Genomic DNA, 23,269 nt, shown 5'->3' with positions numbered 1-23,269 from the left:
GGCTCTTCCCAGTTTCTTTTTTATTAGTTTCAGTGTGTCTGGTCTTATGTGGAGATCCTTGATCCACTTGTACTTGAGCTTTATACAAGGAGATAAGACTGGATTGATTTGCATTCTTTTACGTGCTGACCACTGGTTGAACCAGCACCATTTGTTGAAAAGGCTACCTTTTTTACTGGAAATTTTTAGTTCCTTTGTCAAAGATCAAATGTCCATAGGTGTGTGGGTTCATTTCTGGGTCTTCAGTTCTATTCCATTGACCTACCTTCCAGTCACTGTACCAATACCATGCAGTTTTTAACACTATTGCTCTTAGAACTGCTTGAGGTCTGGGATACTGATTCCCCTAGAAGTTCTTTTATTGTTGAGAATAGTTTTTGCTCTCCTGTGCTTTTTGTTAATCCTGAGGAATATGAGAATTGCTTTTTCTAACTCTATGCATAATTGAGTTGGAATTTTGCTGGAGATTGCATTGAATCTGTAGATTGCTTTTGGCAAGATGGCCATTTTTACTATATTAATCCTGCCAATCCATGAGCATGGGAGTTCTTTCCATCTTCTGAGGTCTCCATTGATTCCTTTCTTCAGAGACTTTAAGTTCTTATCATATAGATCTTTCACTTGTTTGGTTAGAGTAACAGGAAGATATTTTATATTGTTTGTGATTATTGTGAAGGTTGTCATTTCCCTCATTTCTTTCTCAGCTTGTTTATCCTTTGAATATAAGAAGGCTACTGAATTGTTTAAGTTAATTTTATATCTGGACACTTTGCTGAAGTTGTTTATCAGCTGTAGGATTTCTCTGGTGGAATTTTTGGGTTGCTTAAGTATACTATCATATAATCTGCAAGTAGTGATATTTTGACTCCTTCCTTTCCAATTTGTATCATTTGACGGCCTTTTGTTATCTAATTGCTCTGGCTCGAATTTCAAGTACTATATTGAAAAGATATTAAGAGAGAGGACAGCCTTGTCTAGTACCTAATTTCAGTGGGATTGCTTCAAGTTTCTCTTCATTTAGTTTGATGTTGGCTACTGGCTTACTGTATATTGCTTTTACTATGTTTAGATATGGGCCTTGAATTCCTGATCTTTCCAAGAGTTTTAACATGAAACGATGCTGAATTTTGTCAAATGCTTTTCAGCCATCTAATGAAATGACCATGTGTTTTTGTTGTTGTTGTTGAGTTTGTTTATGTAGTGAATTACATTGATGGATTTCCTCGTATTGAACCATCTCTGCATCCCTGGGATAAAGCCTACTTGATTGTGGTGAATGATCATTTTGATGTGTTCTTGATTTTTACATCAATATTCATAAGGGAAATTGGTCTGAAGTTCTCTTTCTGTGTTGGATCTTTGTGTGGTTTTGGTATAAGTGGAATTGTGATAGATGGGTAGAGATGAGATGCGTAGTGATCCTTCTGTTTCTATTTTGTGGAATAGTTTGAAGAATATTGGTGTTAGGTCTTCTTTGAAGGTCTGATAGAATTCTGCACTAAAACCATCTGGTCCTGTGCTCTTTTTGGTTGAGAGACTTTCAATGACTGTTCCTATTTCTTTAGGGTTAATGAGACTATTTAGACGGTGTATCTGATCTTGATTTAACTTTGGTATTTGGTATCTGACTAGAAAATTGTCCATTTCATCCAGATTTTCCAGTTGGATTGAGTATTGGCTTTTGTGGTAGGATCTGATGATTTTTTTTTAAATTCCTCAGTTTAAGTTGTTTTGTCTCTCTTTTCATTTCTAATTTTGTAAATTTGGATACTGTCTCTGTGCTCTCTAGTTAGTCTGGCTAAGGGTTCATCTATCTTGTTGATTCTCTCAAAGAACCAGCTGCTGGATTTGTTGATTCCTTGTCTAGTTCTTTTTGTTTCTACTTGGTTGATTTCAGCCCTGCGTTTGATGATTTCCTGTCTCCTACTCTTCTTGGGTGTATTAGTTTCTTTCTGTGATAGAGATTTCATGTGTGCTGTTGGGATGCTTGTGTATACTCTCTCTAGTTTCTTTTTGGAGGCTCTCGGAGCTATGAGTTTTCCTCTTAGCTTTCATTGTGTCCCATAAGTTTGGGTATGTTGTGCCTTAGTTTTCATTAAATTCTATAAAGTCTTTGATTTCTTTCCTTATTTCTTCCTTGAGTAAAGCATTGTTCAGCTTCCATGTGTTTGTGGACTCTCTGGTTTTTTTTTTTTTTTGCTATTGAAGACCACCCTTAATCTGTAGTGATCTGATAGGAGGCATGGGATTATTTCAATCTTCTTTTATCTGTTTATGCCTGTTTTGTTACCAATTATATGGTCAATTTTGGAGGTACCATGAGATCCTGAGAAGAAGTTATATTCTTTTGATTTAGAATGAAATGTTCTATACATATCTGTTAAATCCATTTGGTCCATAACTACTTTTACTACTTTACTTTTTAGTAGTTTCACTGTGTCTCTCTTTAGTTTATGTTTCCCTAATCTGTCCATTGATGAGAGCTGTGTGTTGAAATCACCCACAATTATTGGGAGAGGTGCAATGTGTGCTTTGAGCTTTAGTAACGTTTCTTTTATAAATGTGGGTGCCCTTGCATTTGGAGCATAGATGTTCAGAATTGAGACTTGTTCTTGATAGATTTTTTTCTTTAATGTATATGAAGTGTCCTTCCTTTTTTTGGTGACTTTTAGTTGAAAGTCCATTCTATACAATACTAGAATGGCTACTACAGCTTGTTTTCTGGGACCATTTGCTTGGAAAATTGTTTTCTAGCCTTGTACTTTGAGGTAGTTAGTGTCTTTGTTACTGACGTGACATGCACCATTCCTGTATGCAGCAGAATGTTGGGTCTTCTTCATGTATCCTGTCTGTTAGTTTATATCTTTTTATTGTGGAATTGAGTCTATTGATGTTAAAAGATATTAAGGAATAATGATAGTTGTTTCTTGTTATTTTTGATATTATTTTTATCTTTGTATGATTTTCTTCTTTTGGGTTAGTTGAAAGAAGATTACTTTCTTGCTTTTTTTAGGGTGTAGTTTCCCCTCCTTGTATTGGAGTTTTCCATTTATTAGTGTTTGTAGGGCTGGATTTCTGGAAAGATATTGTGTAAATTTGGTTTTATCTTGGAATATCTTGGTTTCTCCATCTATGGTGATTGAGAGTTTTGCTGGGTATAGTAGTCTGGGTTGGCATTTGTGTGCTCTTAGGGTCTGTATGAGATCTGCCAAGGATCTTCTAGCTTTCATTGTCTCTGGTGGGAAGTCTATGGTTGCTAGGATTTGAACTCAGGACCTTCAGAAGAGCAGTGCATGCTCTTAACCACTGAGACACCTCTCCAGCCCTCTCCTGTATTTCTTTAAGGAAGTTATTTATGTCTTTCTTGAAGTCCTCTATCAGCATCATGAGGTGTGATTTTAAATCCAGATCTTGCTTTTCTGGTGTTTTAGGGTATCCAGAACTTGCTGTTTTTGGAGAACTTGGTTCACATGGTACCATGTTGCCTTGGTTTCTGTTGGTAATATACTTGCATTTGTGTTTTGCCATCTGGTTATCTCTGGTGTTAGCTGGTGTTGCTGTCTCTTACTGTGGCTTATCTGTCCTGAAAACTTCTTTTTCTGTGCTCCTGGGAGACCTGTTCTCTGTGTGCACAGGTATGTAGGTACTCCTGGAGGAACAGCTCTCTTGTGGTGGTATTTTTGTATGTAGCTCTGTGGCCCTTGATCAGCTCTGATTGTGGAGGGAAATCAGAAGACTCCTGTTCCAGGCTGCTCCTAGGCTCTTGTGACCTCAGGGTTTCCAGCTGTTTACTCTGAGCAGCAGGGGATGTTCTGCCTGTGCTATCTGGTCTCTCCACACTCCTGGGTGATCAGGTACCTCCCTTCACCACTTGGATATGGGTGCACTGTGGCAGAGGATGGTCCCGAGCCAGAGACAGAAACCGGAAGGCCAAATGTTAGGTTTTTAAAAATCGGGATTTTGAGGAAAGATTCCAAGAATTGATTTCTGGCTCCCCCATGCCCATGCATGAATGTGCACATGAACACACAGACCCAAAAACAACTCCACTTGTGCTGGTCATGGACGTTCTAATATTTATTGTGAAACCAGGAAGATTGGTTTTACAGCAATCCAGCATATCCATTTTTAGACATAACTTGTTTTAGCGGTTTACCTTTACCACATGTGTGCTGTACCTACAGAAGCCAGAAGAGGGAGCAAGGTCCTCCTGTAACTTGAATTACAGATGATTGTGAACAAGATATTGTGAGTGCTAAGTAGTGAATCATATCCAATGCACAAGCAACAAGTGCTCTTAACTGCTGAGCCACTTGTCCCACCATGAGGATTATCTCTTAAAATACTGATGAGAAGTCTCTCTCATGCCTCTCCTCCAGCTGTCTACTGGACATAAGCCACACCCAGCAGGCTGTTGCTGGGTTCTTTTAACAAATGAATAACTTTGTCACTAGTTACTGGTTTTATACAACTGAGAAAGATTCAAGATTGGGGGGGGGGAAATTAATGCAATTTTAACAATACACTCTATTCACAAAAGCTAGGAAATAGAATCTAATTAGTTCTTCACACACTGATGAGTGAATTTTTTTAAAGATGCAGGTAAGTAGATGAACATGAACATTCTCTTTGGAAGGAATTGCAAAGAGTGCTAATGTGACCGGGAACAAGGTGGAGTTGCTGGTGGTGAAGGCTCTCCCAGTGGCCTGGGGAGAGGCAGGATAGATGAGGTAGAGACGTGGGTTCATATGACCTTCACGTGCAGCTTTAAGGGCTGCATTTGCAACAGATCGAGTGTTGCTAGTTAAGGTTGAAGCTAACCTGTCCAGATAGCTCCCCTGAGCTCAGCACAAAGCGGAGGACTCCCTTTCCCTGCAGGGCTTCCTCCTCTCTACCTTACAGGAAATCCCAACCCCCACACTCTTCCTAAGGAATGTCATATAATCCTTGGCAAAATTACAAGTTCAACTTCCTGGAAAGCCTCTCCATGAAAATGAGGAATTCACAGAACCCTCAACCTCAGCGAATGAAACTCCACCCTAAAAAGGACCCCTTCCCACTTTCCAAGGATTATAAAGTCCTTGTTCACCCCTAATAAAGAGCACAAGCTGTTTGGTGACTATGGTCTAAGAGAGCTGTTTCTGAAAGCTGTAACATGGACATCCCCAACCCCACACACATTGCCTCCACCTTCCATCCCCCAACCTGACCCCAGCATTTATTCCAGACTTTCACCCTTTCTTTCCTGATGTGTAAAAAAGACTCGGACCCCAGAACTCAGCTCCTCTCCATCTTTCCCCACTTGGTGTGCAGCAGCGAGCACCCGGAAATCCAAGGGGAAGAGGCAAAAATGGAACCACAGTCAAAGGAGTGGAGGATTGTATGGAGCTGTGGTGCACCAGGTTCAAGACATCCTCACCTAGTCCCCAGTGTCCTATACCCACTCCCTAACCCAGAAAAGCATTTCTGTGATCCCTAAACGTCAGCAGAGATCTATATAAACCAGGATAGAGTTTGGGATCCTGCTGAGAATCAAAGCTGTCCTTGCCATAAAAGCAAAAGACCGTCCCTGATAAGGTGTGGTCACTTGGAGAAGGCACCTGTGCGAGGTGCTCAAAGCTCACCAAGGTGATTACTCAAGGAAAAATGGGTGTGAGAACAGAGTGGTCTCTACCATATCTGCCGGAGTGGACCTTTTCTGACATTGTTTGAGAATGTGTCTTTTCTTTGTTCAAAACCTATTTTGAGAAATAATAAATTAATAATTTAATGATGCAGTCAGGTGTGATGGTGTACAACTTGAACTCCAGCACTTAGGAGGAAGAGGCAGAGAGGCAGGAAGTGAGTTGGAGTCCAAGTCCATCCTGGTATACAGAGTGAGCTCAAGGCTTGACATCCAGGACTCCACAGAGAAACTCTGACTCAAAAAAAAAAAAAAAAAAAAAAAAAGGCTTGGTGATGAACCTGAAGCGTGTAAGCTTTTATGAGGTGGGGTCACTCTTTGCTTGTTTTGTCTTTTCAAGACAGGGTTTCTCTGTGTAGCCCTGGCAGTCCTGGAACATAATGTAGACCAGGCTAGCTTCAGACATTCATCTGCCTCTGCCCTTGGAATACTGGGATTAAAGGTGTGAGTCACCACCACCCAGCTGTAATTTTGTTTTTTTTCCTGACTTTCTGTCATATATATCATCATTGTGTTTGTATACTTCCTACTGCCTTCTCTAATTCCCTTCTCATCCCCATTGACCCCATTTTTATTCCCCCCTTTTTCCCCCTGAATCAGAGTCTCACTGCAGCATTGGCTGGCCTTCAACTTGCTGTTATAGAACAGTATGACTTTGAACTTAGAGAGTTCTCTGTTTCTGCCCCTGTCCCACCCCTGCCCCTGCCTGCCCCTGTCCCTATCCCTGTCCCTGCCCCTGCCCCTGTCCATGCCCCTGCCTCTGCCTCTGCCTCTCAAATACTGGGAATAAAGCGACCCACTACACCCAGCCACCCCTTCTCTTTTGCTGTCTTTTTTTTTTTTTTTGTATTCAGGTCTTGAGTAGTTGAACACCACTATAGTTCATGGTTGTCACAGCCATGTCATAACCAGGAGACAGCATTTTATGACATTGTTCCTTTGGACCATACAATCTTTGCACCCTCCTCCCAGTGTTTCTGGGTCTTGAAGAAGATATAATAGATGTTATGCTTAGGATCCAGACTTAATGGTCAGTTATTCTAAGCACTTTGAACACTTGTGAATCTCTGTATTAAACATCGACCTCTGATAAATTTCTGTGATCTGGGCTGGACTGAGACTTGCCTATGGGTATAAGCATAAATACTTGGAAGGCAGAGTGACTAGTGCGTGTTTCACAAAACTGAACAATCTTAGAGTCAAACTCTATTTTTTGAGCACAGATGTAATACAACCATGACTAATCCATATACTATATGACCAAAATAAAACTCCAAGCACAGTGTCGTATCCTCTATGGAACCTTAAAACCTTTAGAGAGGAAGGCACAGTGGTCTCCAGTGGAACAGTTAGAGCATTCCTTGTGGCCTTGCTTGGAGGTCAGCTTTTGTTTTTAACAGCTGTGATAAGTCTCACCACTGTCTTAAAACTTTTAATGACTTCCTCACTCCTCCAGTTTACTTTTTGATATGGTTCATCTTGGGAAAACGCACAGCTTCAGAAATAGATTTTACACTCTTACGTGTTAAAGTTATCTGGGAGAGAGATGTTTTCCTCTGGGTACATCTAAGTAATGTGCAGTAAACAAGTTCATTGACCCCCATGGGTGACAAGATGGTCCAGGTCCACTGGGAGGAAGAGTCCTGTCATCCTGTCCTTGATTTAGCTGTGTCTCCTTCTAGCCAGGCTTTCTGAGACACATCCTATCAGTGGGATTCACACTGCCCTGAAGGGCTCCCAGTGCCCAGAACTCAGAGCCAGAGAAAGTTTCACACTGATCCTCTTCCCCAGTCTGTCCTGTCTTAGATTTTGGAATTTTTTCTTCACATTACTTTTTTTTTTCTATTTTTCTTTCTAAGTAATTAAATTGTACCTTTCTTGTGTTTCTTACCAATCGTTGTCTTTAGTTCATAATATTTTCACTGTTTTGCTACATTTATTTATTTATTTATTTATATTTGCAGCTGTTGAAGACATCTCCCCATGCCCTTTGTCCTTGTGTTTCCACCTAAACTACCTCCACTTTCATTAGAGTTAAATCTCGTTTGGCATATGCAGTGCAGTAAAGTACATCTGTAATGTTCCTTTGAACACTGGAGCTACATGCTCATTAGTGTTTACACTTTACCCATCAATTACCTCTGATATGTTTGTGTTTTTGTTAAATTATGGATATACTATTAGGTAACTGAAATGTAATGCTTTGGTCATGATTTATGACATATTTGAAATAATAATAGAAAACCATATGCATTTAGTGTATTTAGTCCAATTTCGGGTTTGCTGTTGTTGTTATTGTTGTTGTTGTTGTTGTTGATGATTCATTGAATCTTTATGAGGTCTTATTCACAGATACACGTCCTATCTGTATATTGTATTATGAATGTGATTACATGTACAAGCATGACTTTTACGACATTTGCCCATAATTCCCTGCTGTATCACTCTACCACTTCCATTTCTCACACATGGCTAAGTCTCCCTATTGGGTTTGTGAATTTCTCCTCCAGATTCCACATATGTGTAATGTTTATCTGTGTGAGACTGCTTTATTCCACAGAACACAATGATCTGCAATTCTGTTAATTCCCCTACAAATAATAAAAGAGTGATAGAAAAAAATTTCTCCAAGAATGTGCTCAACACTGGGCCTTTCATAGTAGCAACTTGTCTCTGTGTTATTAATAATAGAAGCTCTACACAGGGATTGGGACCCCAGAATAACCCAAAGGTTGGGCTCAGAAACAAATCCCAAGTGAAAACATCTTTCATTGAGAATTGTTTTTAACATTGAAATATGTTTGTGCAGTGTGTGCACGTTGGTGCCACAGAGGCAGGAGGAAGGCTCCAGATCCCCTGGAAATGTGCTCACAGTTGTTAGCTTTCACGTGAGTGCTGGACTCTGCTCTGGGTTCTCTGGAAGAGCAGCTGGTGCTCTTAACCCCAGAACCATCTCTCGTCCCTGTTGTGAAATCAAAAATAAATACCTTGGAAGTGTTTAAGAGTATGACTCTCCAAAAGTGTTCAGATATGTATGTTACTGTCTACTTGGGAAAGATTAGAACTTTCAAATGGGACTTTAAAAATATATAGTGTGGGCTAGAGAGATGGCTCAGCAATTAAGAGCACTAGATGTTCTTTCAGAGGTCCTGAGTTCAATCCCCAGCAACCACTTGGTGGCTCACAACCATCTGTAATGGGAACTGATGCCCTCTTCTGGTGTGTCTGAAGATAGCTACAGTGCACTCGTATACATAAAAGACAAAAATAATTCTTTAAAAAATTATATGCTGTGACTAGTGAATAAAAGCTCTTTATAACATGCAAGTTTGCCTTCCAGGTCATTAGCATGCTGCTTCTTAATATAATAGCACTCAGAAGATTTTTGCTTTGAGCCCACCTGCTTCAATACTTTCTATCTTTTGAGGCTCTCGAGACTCCCTGAAATGCAGTTCCCAGAAGTATAGCATCTGGACCTGAAATACTAGGGAGTTGGACATTTTTCTAAACTTCTCTCCTCCTGATGTGTCTGTTAGTATACTTTCCCACAAACCTCAGTATGTAACTAGCTTTATACATCAATCTGATTCATTTTCTCTGAAGGCCTGACTGGGATGTTGTTTCCAAGCAACATCCTCTTAGGGGTTTCCTTCTTATCTGAGTTCTGTGTGGGTATCATAGGGAACTCATTGCTTTTCATGCTGTATGTGTACAAATTCTTGGTCAAAGCTTGCTTTAACAGACCCATTGATCCCATTTTCATGCACCTGATGATAGTCAATATATTGACAATCATATTCTCTATTATACCATATATCACGTCATCCTTTGGAGTGCCCAATTTTCTGGATGATGCTGGCTGTAAGGCAGTTGAGTATGTCTACAGAGTCACCAGGTCTATGTCCATCTCTACCACTTTTATCCTAAGCACATTATAAGCCATGACCATCACTCCCAGTAATTCTAAGTGGGCATGGATTAATCCTAGACTCTGTAAGTGGACCTTTTGCTCCTTCCTGTTTTCCTGGCTTGTGAACATAGTCATATACATGCACCTCATTAAGACCATGATAGCAAAAACTAATTACACTGATATTGATTATGGTTATTCTCATGTTTACTGTGTAAGTCTTCCACCCAAGTACCCAAACCCAAGATTATTCCTGAGTATTTTCATAACAAGTGACCTGCTCTTTCTGGCCATCACGGTATGGACCAACCTCTACATGGTGACCCTCCTCTACAAGTACCGCAAGAGAGCCCAGCATCTTGGCAACCCAAGCCTCTCCTCCAAGTCATCTCCTGAACGCAAAGCTCCTCACACAATCCTGTTGCTTGTAAACAGCTTTGTGTTCTTTGATTTGTTGAACAACTTTGCCACTCTTTATGATAAGTTTTATACACATGAAAGAATGCTAAGTTTGGGGGCAATGATCGCAATCGTGGCATTATTTTACCCTACACTCTGTCCATTTCTACTGATGAACACTAATAAAATTCTTTCACAGAGTACTTCTTTCCTACCAATACTGAAAATTACCTATTTTCAAAAAACAGTTGGTGCCTGATATGATGCCCAGATGTTTTTTTAAACAAATATATCTTTCTAGTGATTTTTGTGTTATCTTGGAAGCTGTGTGGCTCTTGAGTCCTTGGTATGGTCCCAGTTATAATTGTCACAAGTTGTACATTTTCAAATTTTAGATTTTAATATTTTTATCAATAAAAGTGCATCCACACCATTCAACAACTTTCATATTTACTGTCCTTTGAAATTATAATACTTTAGAGCTTATAAAATAAAAACTCATCTTGTTAAGCTCCACATAAATACCATCATAAATATACACATAAATTTTGTACACACGAGCAGACACTCAAACCTGTACACACAAAGATAAATAGATAAAAATAGATAGATAGATAGATAGATAGATAGATAGATAGATAGATAGATAGATAGATAGAGGATAGATTTTTCAAAGATTTTTTTTTTATGTTGACACTTAGAGAAGTATTTATTTTACTTGTTGTCTTAGTCAGGGTTTCTATTCCTGTACAAACATCATGACCAAGAAGCAAGTTGGGGAGGAAAGGGTTTATTCAGCTTACACTTCCATGCTGCTCTTTATCACTAAAGCAAGTCAGGACTGAAACTCAAGCAGGTCAGGAAGCAGGAGCTGATGCAAAGGCCATGGATGGATGTTTCTTACTGGCTTGCTTCCCATGGCTTGGTCAGCCTGCTCTCTTATAGAACCCAAGAGCACCAGCCCAGAGGTGGTGCCACCCACAAGGGACCCTCCCCACTGAATCACTAATTGAGAAAATGCCCCACAAATGGATCTCATGGAGACACTTCCCCAACTAAAGCTCCATTCTCTATTATAACTCCAGCCTGTGTCAAGTTGACACATAAAACCATCCAGTACAATTGACCCCTTGTCAACTTGACACATAAACACATTACCATTAAGCCTCAACATGTACTTTCTTATTCATCCCCAATATCTAAATAACTTCAAAAGTCCCATAGTCTTTACATATTAAAAGTTCAATCCCTTAAAAATGCCCAATATCTTTTAAAATTCAAAGTCTTTTAAAAATTCAAAGTCTCTTAACTGTGGGCTCTACTAAAATACTTTCTTCCTTCAAGAGGGAAAATATCAGGGCACATCACAAAGCAAAACTCAAACTCCAGTGGTTCAATATCTGGGATCCAATTCATGATCTTCTGGGCTCCTCCAAGGGCTTGGGTCACTTCTCCAGCTCTGCCCTTTGTAGCACACACCTTGTCTTCTAGGCTCCAGCTGCCTGTATTCCACTGCTGCTGCTGTTCTTGGTGGTCATCTCATGGCACTGACAACTCAAAAACGCTGCTATCTTCCTCTGTAACTAGGCTTCACTAATAGCCTCTCATAGGCTCTCTTCATGTTGACAAGCCTCAACTCCTATGCATGACCCTTCAGTCCTGGACCATCAATTGCAACTGAGGTTGCACCTTCACCAATGGCCTTCCACTACCTCACACAGTACCGAGACTCAACTGCTCTTCATGACCCCTTCATGCCTTCAAATCCAGTACCATCTGGGTGACTCTTACACAGCACTGAGTCCAGTCACAGCACAAAGTACAACCATGGCTATCTTTGGAACACAGCCTTTGTGCTCTCAGAAAACACTTCTCAGAAGATTTCACTTCAGTGATGCTGGTCTCTTCTTTTTTTTATTTTTTTTATTGAATTTATTCTTTATTTGCATTTTAAAGGTTATATCCCTTCTCATTTCCCCCCTCCCTGAAAACTCCCAATCCATCATCCCACACCCTGCCTCTAAGAATATGCTCCTCCACCCAACCCACTCAGGGGCCTCTATTGAGCCTTCACAGGACCAAGGACCTCTCCTCCCACTGATGCCTGACAAAGCATTCCTCTGGCACTCTTTTGGCTGGAACCATGTCTACCCCTTGGTTGGTGGCTTAGTCCCTGGGGGCCATGGTGCATCTGGTTGGCAGACGTCGTAGTTCTTCCAACGGGGGTGCAACCCCCCCAAATCTTCCAGTATGCCCTCCAACTCTTCCATTGTGTGTTCAATGGTTGGTTGCTAGTATCTGCCTCTATATCTGTAAGGCTCTGGCAGGGCCTCCAAAAGACAACCATAACAGGTTCCTTCGATACTCACTTCTTGTTATCTATAGTAGCTTTCTGGTTTGGTGACTTTATAGGATGAATCCATAGGTAGGACAGTCTCTGGGTGGCCTTTCCTTCACTTTCTGCTCCACACTTTTTCTTCATAGTTGTTCCAGTGAATATTTTGCTCCTTTACTCTGAGGAACCAAAGCACCCCCACTTTGATCTTCCTTCTTCTTGAGCTTCCTGTGGTCTGTGAATTGTAATTTGTTTATTTGAAGCTTTTGGGCTAATATCCACTTACCAGTGAGTGCATATCATATGTATTCTTTTGTGATTGGGTTACTCACTTAGGATGACACTTTCTAGTTCCATTCATTTGCCTAAGAATTTCATGAATTCATTTTTAAATAGCTAAATAGTACTCCATTGTGTATATATACCACAATTTCTGTATGCATTATTCTGTTGAGGCACATCTGGGTTCTTTCCAGCTTCTGGCTATTATAAATAGGGCTGCTATGAACATAGTGGAGCATGTGTCCTTATTACATGTTGGAGCATCTTCTGGGTATAAGCCCAGGAGTGGTATAGCTGGGTCCTCAGGTAGTACTATGTCCAATTTTCTGAGGAAATGCCAAACTGATTTCCAGATCGGTTTTACCAGCTTGCAAGCTCACCAGCAATGGAGAACTGTTTCTCTCTCACCACATCCTCTTCAGCATCTGCTGTTTCCTGGGTTTTTCATCTTAGCCATTCTGACTGGTGTCAGGTGGAATCTCAGGATTGTATTGATTTGCATTTCCTTGATAACTAATTATGCTGAAAATTTCTTTAGGTGCTTCAGAGCCATTCGAGTTTCCTCAGTTGAAAATTCCCTGTTTAGCTCTGTACTCCACATTTTAACAGGGTTATTTGACCCTCTGGAGACTAACTTCTTGAGTTTTTTGTATATATTGTATATTAGTCCTCTATCAGATGTAGAATTGGTAAAGATCTTTTCCCAATCAATTCCTTGCTATTTTGTCCTACTGACCTTTGCCTTATAGAAGCTTTTCAGTTTTATGAGGTTCCACTTCTTGATTCATATTCTTAGAGCATAAGCCATTGGTGTTTTATTTAGGAAAATTTCCCCTGTGCCTATGTGTTCAAGGTTCTTCCCCACTTTCTCCTCTATAAGCTTTAGTGTATCTGGTTTTATGTGGAGGTCCTTGATCTACTTGGACTTGAGCTTTGTACAAAGGGATAAGGATGGGTCGATTTGCATTTTTCTTTTTTTTTATTGAAAAGGGAAATAAAAACACTTTGTGATAAAATTAAAGACTTACATGGAAAATATTTCAGATAAACACATTAAAATTGACAATTTTCATGGAAAATGAAAGAGTAAAGTGTTAGACATGTAAAACATTTCTAAATTAATTGATGGAATAGAAACATTTTATGATAGAATTGAAAATTTGCATGGAAAATATTTCTGATGAAATTGTAGAAAAATGTAGAAAAGCATGTTAGAATTGAAGATTATCACGGAAAGCTTTATATCGATAAAATAATGGTAGGTATAAAAGTATTCCTAAGTTGATTGAAAGTGGAATTATAAGTATTTTCTGATAAACTTGGAGATTTACATGGAAAATATTTCTGATAAAATTGAAGAAATAAATGGAAAAACATGTTAAAATTAAAGATATTCATAGAAATTATACAGATAAAATGATAGGCATAAAGATAATTCTAAGTTGATTGAAGGTGGAATTATAAACCTTTTCAAATAAAATTGAAGATTTAGATGGAAAATATTTCTCACAAAATTCAAGAAATATATAGACAAAGATGTTAAAATTGACTATTTCATGGAAAATTTTACAGATAAAATGGTAGATATAAAAACTTTCTAAATTAATTGAAGGTGGAATTAGAAACATTTGTGATAAAATCAAAGATTCTCATTGAAACATTTCTGATAAAATAGAGGAAATATATAGAAAGACATTAAAATTGAAGATTATCATGAAAAATAACACAGACAAATGGTAGACATAAAGGAAGCATAACTAAATTAATTAAAAGGGGAATTACAAACATTTTCTGATAAAATTGAAGATTTACATGAGAAATATTTCATTAGTCTATGTCTTTTTATTAGGGAGTTGAGTCCATTGTTGTTAATAGATATTAGGGAATAATGATTGTTGCTTCCTGTTATTTTTTATGCTATTTTTATGTTTGTGTGGGTATCTTCTTTTGGGTTTGTTGGAAGATTACTTTCTTGCTTTTTCTAGGGTATAGTTTCCCTCCTTGTGTTGGAATTTTCCGTCAATTATCCTTTGTAGGGCTGGATTTGTGGACAGATAATGTGTAAATTTTGTTTTATCATGGAATATCTTGGTTTCTCCATCTATGATGATTGAGAGTTTTTCTGGGTTTGGTAGCCTGGGCTGGCATTTGTGTTCTCTTAGGATCTGTATGAGGTCTGCCTAGGATCTTCTAGCTTTCATCATCTCATAGGTCTGCCTTTATAAGTTACTTGCCCCTTTTCCCTTACTGCTTTTAATATTCTTTCTTTGTTTAGTGAACTTGGTGTTTTGATTATTATGTGCCAGGAGGACTTTCTGTTCTGGCCCAGTCTGTTTGGATTTCTGAAGGCTTCTTGTATGTTCATGGGCATCTCTTTCTCTTATTTCCAAGGTTTTCTATCTGTAGAGATGTCTCACTTTGTGATTTCTTTATTGTTTCTACTTCCACTTTTAGATCCTCGATGGTTTTGTTCAGTTCCTTCTCTTGTTTGTTTGTGTTTTCCTGTAATTCTTTAAGTGATTTTTGTGTTTCCTCTTTAAGGACTTTTTTACCCATTGACCACTGTTCTGTATTTCTTTAAGGGAGTCTTTAAGTTTTTCTTCAAGCCCTCTATGAGCATCATGAGGTACGATTTTAAATCCAACTTTGCTTTTCCGGTGTGTTGGGGTATCCGGGACTTGCTGTAGTAGGAGAACTGGGCTCTGATGTTGCCATGTGTCCTTGGTTTCTGTTGGTAGGGTTCTTGTGCTTGCCTTTTGCCAATCTGGTTATCTCTGGTGCTAGTTGGTATTGTTTTCTCTGGCTGGAGTTTGTTCCTCCTGTGGACCTGTAGGCCTGTAGGCCTGTGTCCTTATTCCTTTGAGGTCAAAAGTGAAAGCACTGCTGGGAGATCACTCTCTCCTTGTAGGCTATGCACAGAAGGCTGTGGAGTTTGCTGGCTCCCTGGTACAAATGGTGGAGGGAAGATTTCTGACCCAGCTGTTCCACAGATCTTGTGCTCTGTGTGCTCCTAGCTGGTCCCCTCCAGAGAGGTGATTTGGATTTTTCTGCATGCTGACCTCAAGTTTATCCTGCACTATTTGTTAAAAATGCTGCTTTTTTTTTAAACCACTGGAAGTTCTTAGCTCCTATGTCAAATATCAAGTCACCATGGGTGTGTGGGTTCATATTCTATTGCATTGATCTTCCTGTCTGTCTCTGTACCAATACCATACAGTTTTTGTCACTATTGCTCTAAGGTCAGGGATGGTGATTCCCCCAGGAGATCTTTTGTTTTGGAGAATAGTTTTCCTATTCTGGGTTTTTTGTTGTTCCAAATGAAATTGCAGAATGCTCTTTCTAGCTCTATGTAGAATTGATTCAGAATTTTGATGGGGATTGCATTGAATCTGTACATTGCTTTTGGCAAGATGGTCATTTTTACTATATTAATCCTCCCAATCCATGAGCATGGGAGATCTTTCCATCTTCTGAGAGCTTCTATAATTTCTTTCTTCAGAGTCTTGAAGTTGTTGTCATACACATCTTTCACTTGCTTGGTTGGAGTAACAGCAAGGTACGTAATATTATTTGTGACTATTGTGAAGGGTTTCATTTTCCTAATTTCTTTCTCAGCTTGTTTATCATTTGAGTATAGGAAAACTACTGATTTGGTTGAGTTAATTTTTTTCTTCTTTTTATTATTTTCTTTTATTTTTTATTGGATATTTTCTTTATTTACATTTCAAATGATTTCCCCTTTTCTGGCTCCCCACTCACCAAAAGTCCCATAAGCCCTCTTCCCTCCCCCTGCTCCCCCATCTACCCCTTCCCACTTCCCTGTTGTGGTATTCCCCTATACTGCTGCACTGAGTTTTTCCAGAACCAGGGACTACTCCTCCGTTCTCCTTGGACATCATTTAATATGTGTATTATGTCTTGGATATTCAAAGTTTCTAGGCTAATATCCACTTATCAGTGAGTGCATACCATGATTGATCTTTAAGACTGGGTTATCTCACTTAGTATGATGTTCTCCAGCTCCATCCATTTCCCAAAGAATTTCATGAATTCGTTATTTCTGGAATAGTACCGGACTAGTACTCCATTGTGTAAATATACCACATTTTTTGTATCTATTCCTCTGTTGAGGGACACCAGGGTTTTTTATGGGTTTTTATTATGTCTTGGATATTCAAAGTTTCTAGGCTAATATCCAATTATCAGTGAGTGCATACCATGATTGATCTTTTAAGACTGGGTTATCTCACTTAGTATGATGTTCTCCAGCTCCATCCATTTCCCAAAGAATTTCATGAATTCGTTGTTTCTAATGCTGGAATAGTACTCCATTGTGTAAATATACCACATTTTTTGTATCTTTTCCTCTGTTGAGTAACACCTGGGTTTTTTCCAGCTTCTGGCTACTACAAATAGGGCTACTATGAACATAGTGGAGCATGTGTCCTTATTGCATGCCGGGGAATACTTTGGGTATATGCCCAGGAGTGGTATAGCAGTGTCCTCCAGAAGTGTCATGTTCAGTTTTCTGAGGAACCACCAGACTGATTTCCAAAGTGGTTGTACCATCTTGCAATCCCACCAGCAGTGGAGGAGTGTTCCTCTTTCTCCACATCCTTGCCAACACCTGCTGTCTCCTGAGTTTATGACCTTAGCCATTCTGACTGGTGTGAGGTGAAATCTTAGGGTTGTTTTGATTTGCCTTTCCCTAATGATTAATGATGTTGAGCATTTCTTAAGGTGCTTCTCAGCCATCCAAAGTTCTTCATGTGAAAATTCTTTGTTTAGCTCTGTACCCCACTTTTTAATAGGGTTATTTGGTTCTCTGGGTTCTACCTTCTTGAGTTCTTTGCATATATTAGATATTAGCCCTCTGTCTGATTTAGAGTTGGTGAAGATCTTGTCCTTTTGACAGTGTCCTTTGTCTTACAGAAACTTTGTAGTTTTATGAGGTCCCATTTGTCAATTCTTGATCTTAGAGCATAAGCTATTGGTGTTCTGTTCAGGAACTTTCCCCCTGTGCCCATGTCCTCAAGGGTCTTCCCCAGTTTCTTTTTTATTAGTTTCAGTGTGTCAGGTTTTATGTTGAGGTCCTTGATCCACTTGGAGTTGAGCTTAGTACAAGGATATAAGAATGGATCGATTTGCATTCTTCTGCATGCTGACCTCCAGTTGAACCAGCACCATTTGTTGAAAAGGCTGTCTTTTTTCCACTGGATGCTTTCAGCTCCTTTCTTGAAGATCAAGTGACCATAGGTGTGTGGGTTCATTTCTGGGTCTTCAATCCTATTCCACTGATCCACTTGCCTGACATTGTACCAATACCATGCAGTTTTTAATCACTACTGCTCTGTAGTAATGTTTTAATCACTACTGCTCTGTAGTAATGTTTGAGGTCTGGGATACTGATTCCCCCAGAAGTTCTTTTACTGTTGAGAATAGTTTTAGCTATTCTGGGTTTTTTGTTATTCCAGATGAATTTGAAAATTGCTCTTTCTAGCTCTATGAAGAACTGAGTTGATTTTGAGAACTGATTTTGATGGGGATTGCATTGGATCTGTAGATTTCTTTTGGCAAGATGGCCATTTTAACTATATTAATCCTGCCAACCCACGAGCATGGAAGATTTTTCCATTTTCTGAGGTCTTCTTCGATTTCCTTCTTCAGAGATCTGAAGTTCTTGTCATATAGGTCTTTCACTTGTTTGGTTAGAGTCACCCCAAGATACTTTATGCTGTTTGTGGCTATTGTGAAGGGTGTCATTTCCCTAATTTCTTTATCAGTCTGCTTATCCTTTGAATATATGAAGGCTACTGATTAGCTTGAGTTGATTTTGTAACCAGCCACTTTCTGAAGTTGTTTATCAGCTGTAGGAGTTCTCTGGTAGAGTGTTTTGGGTCACTTAAGTATAGTATCATATCATCTGCAAATAGTGATAGTTTGACTTCTTCCTTTCTAATTTGTATCCCTTTGACCTCCTTCTGTTGTCTAATTGCTCTAGCTAGGACTTCAAGAACTATATTGAAAAGATATGGAGAGAGGGGGCAGCCTTGTCTAGTCCCTGATTTTAGTGGGATTGCTTCAAGTTTCTCTCAATTTAGTTTGATGTTGGCTACTGGTTTTGCTGTATATTACTTGACAGGAATTCAAGGGTTGAGTTAATTTTATATCTAGCCACGTTGCTGAAGTTGATTTCAGCGTTATGAGTTCTCTGGTAGAAGTCTTGGGGTCGCTTAAGTATACTATCATATTATCTGCAAATAGTGATATTTTAACTTCTTCCTTTCCAATTCATTTACCCTTTGATGTCTTTTTGCTGTCTAGTTGCTCTGCCTAGGACCGTAAGTACTATATTGAATAGATAGGGAGAGAGTGGGCAGCCCTTTCTGGTCCGCGATTTTAGTGGGATTGTTCAAGTTTCTCTCCATTTAGCTTGATGTTAGCTACCGGTTTACAATATATTGCTTTCACTACATTTAGGTATGGGCCTTGAATTCCTGATCTCTCCAACACTTTTCTCATCAAGGAATGCTAAATTTTGTCAAAAGCTTTTTCAGCATCTAATGAAATGACCATGTGGTCTTTTTCTTTGAGTTTTTTTTTTTTTTTATGTAGTGTATTACATTGATGGATTTCTGTATATTGAACCATCCCTGCATCCCTGGGATGAGACCTACTTGATTGTTGTGAATTAATGTTTTGATGCATTCTTGGATTTGCTTGGCCAGAATTTTGTTGAGAATTTTTACATCAATGTTCTTAAGAGAAATTTGTCTGAAATTCTCTTTGCTTGTTTGTCTTTGTTTGGTTTAGGTATAAGCATTATTGTGGCTTCATAGAATTAATCGGGTAGTGTTCCTTGAGTTTCTATTTTGGTTGTGACAGCATACCCACTCAAGCCAAACCAAATGCCAGTAAGGACAGAGTCGTGAGCACAAAGTCTCGATTATGCTGAGGAACTATTGGCTGCTGTAAGCTGCTGGCAGAAGGTTGGTTTACTTTAAGGGTGTAACACCTGGTAGGTCTACCATTGTCTTCTGGTTGTTCACTCATCCAAGGGAACATGGACAGCACAAATTTGATAGGATTTTTTTTAAGGACAGAAAGTTATTCAAGTAAGAAAAGTGAGGAGGATTTGGAAAGAACTGAATAATAATCGAATAATATTGTTTTCAAAGACCTTTTCAAGGATTTTTTTAAAAGTTGCTCAGTTTTTATACTGATTCCAATATCCTCCCTTTAATGTATCAAAGTAGAGATTAACCTTTATACATATATAGAAAGGAACAAACCCTGACCTTCAACCCCAGATTTCTGGTATAAAATTTCATGGAAAGAGAGTAGCTCCCCTACACATTCATCATACATGTGTTCAACCCTCCTTATGAGAACACACTCTCTATTCCACGGGAGACTATCCTGTTTCCCGCCCATACAGTGTGCTTTAAACTTCTCCATGCTCAATAGATTACATGGTGCCAGACAGTGAATTTTACTTTTGCCCACCATAGAGGGATTGGACATGGCTGTAAGACATGTTATTTCCCCTAGATTCTTACTTTGAAATTCCTTTTTATGATAACAAGCTATTTCTCTAAGTATTGTGTTAAATATTCCTTATAAATACATGGTGTAAGAGACATTACACACACACACACACACACACACACACACACACACACACACACACACACATGAACATGTACTTAAAACGTAAAGTAGAGGTGGCTCAATGGTTAAGAGCACTGAATGCTGTTCCAGAGGTCCTGAGTTCAAATCCTAGCAACCACATGGTGGCTTACAACCATCTGTAATGTGATCAGATGCCCTCTTCTGGCATGTCTGAAAACAGATACAGTGCACTTACATATAATAAATAAATAAATCTTCACTCTGCCCAATTCTTTCTGCTGGAGCAGACTCTTTCCTGGTCTGCTCCAGTGAAGAAATCATCTCTTGATCCATCCTAGAGAACCTGCTGCACTCAGAGCAGTTGAGGACCCACTGCACTCAGAGTAGTTGAGGATCAACTGCACTCAGAGCAGTGGGACAACATCTGGACTGCTTCACAGAAGACCCACGAGTCTGAAGGCCTCCCAGGAGATCTACTGCAGCCAAGGCAACAGATCAGCAGCTTCTCTGCACCTGTGAAGAGCCCCCCAGTTGGAAGGCCTCAAAGGTGGTCTCCTATAGCCAGGGCTTTAGGCTTACTGGGAGACTTGAATCAACCCAGGGACAAAAGATGCAGAAGGCAGACTCCAGACCAACAAACACCAGGGATATACAGATGGCAAAAGGCAAGCACAAGACCATAAGCAGCAGAAGCCAATATGTGTGGGCATCATCAGAACTCAGTTCTCCCACCACAGTAAGTCCTGAATACAAGAACACAGCTGAAAATCAGGAAGCTGACCTAAGATTCTATCTCATACAAATAATAGAGTTCTTTAAGGAGGATATCAATAACTCACTGAAATACAGGAAAACAGGTAAACAGGTGAAGGAATTGAAAGCAATCCAAGACCTTAAAGTGGAAGAAGAAACAACAAAGAAAAACACAAATGGAGGCAAACCTGGAAATGGAAAACCTAGGAAAGAAGTCAGGAATTGCAGATGCAAGTATCACCAACAAAATACAAGAGTTATAAGAGAGAATCTTAGGTGTAGAAGATACTACAGAAGAGATTGACACAATTTGTCAAATAAAATTCAAATGTAACCCAAAGCATCCAAGAAATTCAGGACACAATGAAAGACCATATCTAAGAATAATCAGAACAAAGGAGAATGAAGATTTTCAGCTCAAAAGTCTTGAAAATGTCTTCAATAAAATCCTAAAAGAAAACTTCCCCAACCTAAAGAAAGAGATTACCGTAAAAGTACAGGAAGCCTATAGAACAGAAAAGAAAGGGGACCAGAAAAGAAAATCCTCTTGTCACATAATAATTAAAACACGAAATGAACAGAACAAATAAAGAATATTAAAAGCTGCCAAGGGAAAAGAGCCAAGTAACATACCAAGGTAGACCTGCCAGAATTACACCAGACTTCTCAACAGAGACTGTGAAAGCCAGAAGAAGCCTGCCCTGAGGTCATTCAGACTCTAAGATAACACAAATGCTAGGCCAGGCTACTATACCAACAAAATTCTCAATCATCATAGATGGAGAAACCAAAATATTCCAGTACAAAACCAAATTCAAACAGTATCTATTTACCAGTCCAGCCCTACATAGGATCCTAGAAGGAAAACTCCATCACAAGGAAGGAAACTGCACCAAACAAGGACAATATATTAACCATCACACAACAAAGTCAAAAGAAGAGAACCACAAGCACATAAAGCCACCTACAAAACAAACGTATCAGGAGCCAGCAGTCATCTCTCTTTAATATCTTTGAATATTAATTGACTCAACTCACCTATAAAATGATATAAGCTAACAGACTGGATTCACAAACAAGGTTCAGCATTTTGCTGCATACGCAAACACACCTCAATAACAAAGACAGACACTATCTCGGAGTAAAAGGATGGAAACAGGTTTCTAAGCAAATGGTCCCAGGAAACAAGCAGGAGTTGCCATTCTAATATCCAATAAAATAGACTTTCCTCCAAAAGTTATCAAGCATGATGAAGAAGGACACTTCATATTCATCAAGGGAAAATTCACCAAGAAAAAGTTTCAATTCTGAATATCCCAAATGCATGAGCACCCACATTCATAAAGGAAACTTTACTAAAGCTCAAAACACATATTGAGCCTACACTGTAATAGTGGGAGACTTCAATACCCCACTCTAGCCAATTGACAGATCATGGAAACATAAACTAAACAGACACAATGAAACTAAGAGAGGTTATGAACCAAATGGATTTAAGAGACATCTCCAGAACATTTCACTCTAAAACAAAAGAATACATCTTCTCAGCACTTCATGGTACCTTCTGTAAAAGCAACTATATATTTGTTCACAAAACAATCCTCACCCAATACAAGAAGATAAATCCTATCAGATCACCATGGGCTAAGGCTGGTTTTCAATAACAGCAAAAACTACAGAAAGCCCAGATACACATGGAAACTGAACGACTCATTACTCAATGATAACTTGGTCAGAAAGAGAAGAAATAAAGAAAGAAATTAAAGACTTCCTGGAATTTAATAAAAATATTATCACATCATGGCCAAACTTATGGGGTACAATGAAAGCAGTGCTAAGAGGAAACTTTATAGCACTTAGTGCCCAGCTAAAGAAACTGGAGAGATCTTACACTAACAACTTGACAGCACACCTGAGAGATCTAGAACAAAGAGAAGCAAACTCACCCAAGAGGAGTAGAAGGCAGGAAATAGTCAAACTCAGAGCTGAAATCAACCAAATAGAAACAAAGAAAACAATACAAAGAGTCAACAAAACCAGAAGCTGGTTCTTTGAAAGCATCAACAAGATAGATAAACCCCTAGCCAAACTAACCAAAGGGTGAAGAAGCAGTATCTAAATTAACAAAATCGGAAATGAAAAGGGAGACACAGCAACAGAAAACAGAGAAATGGAGGAAATTCAAAAAATCATCAGATCCTACCATAAAAGCCTATATTCAACAAAACTGGAAAATCTAGGTGAAATGATGGTCTTCTAGACAGATATCACATCT

General features: G+C 39.1%; 1 protein-coding gene and 1 pseudogene across 1 annotated transcript in view; both read left to right on the top strand.

Annotated features, from left to right (window-relative positions):
* Window positions 1–23,269, top strand: part of LOC127676343 (zinc finger protein 551-like) — a 174,599-nt gene that overhangs the window by 94,806 nt on the left and 56,524 nt on the right. The gene's annotated exons all lie outside the window — the stretch shown is intronic.
* On the top strand, window positions 9,298–10,251 carry LOC127674872 (vomeronasal type-1 receptor 4-like; annotated as a pseudogene).

The sequence above is a fragment of the Apodemus sylvaticus genome, chromosome 1, assembly GCF_947179515.1.
Source record: "Apodemus sylvaticus chromosome 1, mApoSyl1.1, whole genome shotgun sequence".
In the NCBI taxonomy this organism is placed as follows: Eukaryota; Metazoa; Chordata; class Mammalia; order Rodentia; family Muridae; genus Apodemus; species Apodemus sylvaticus.
This window is presented reverse-complemented; position numbering and strand designations above follow the sequence as displayed.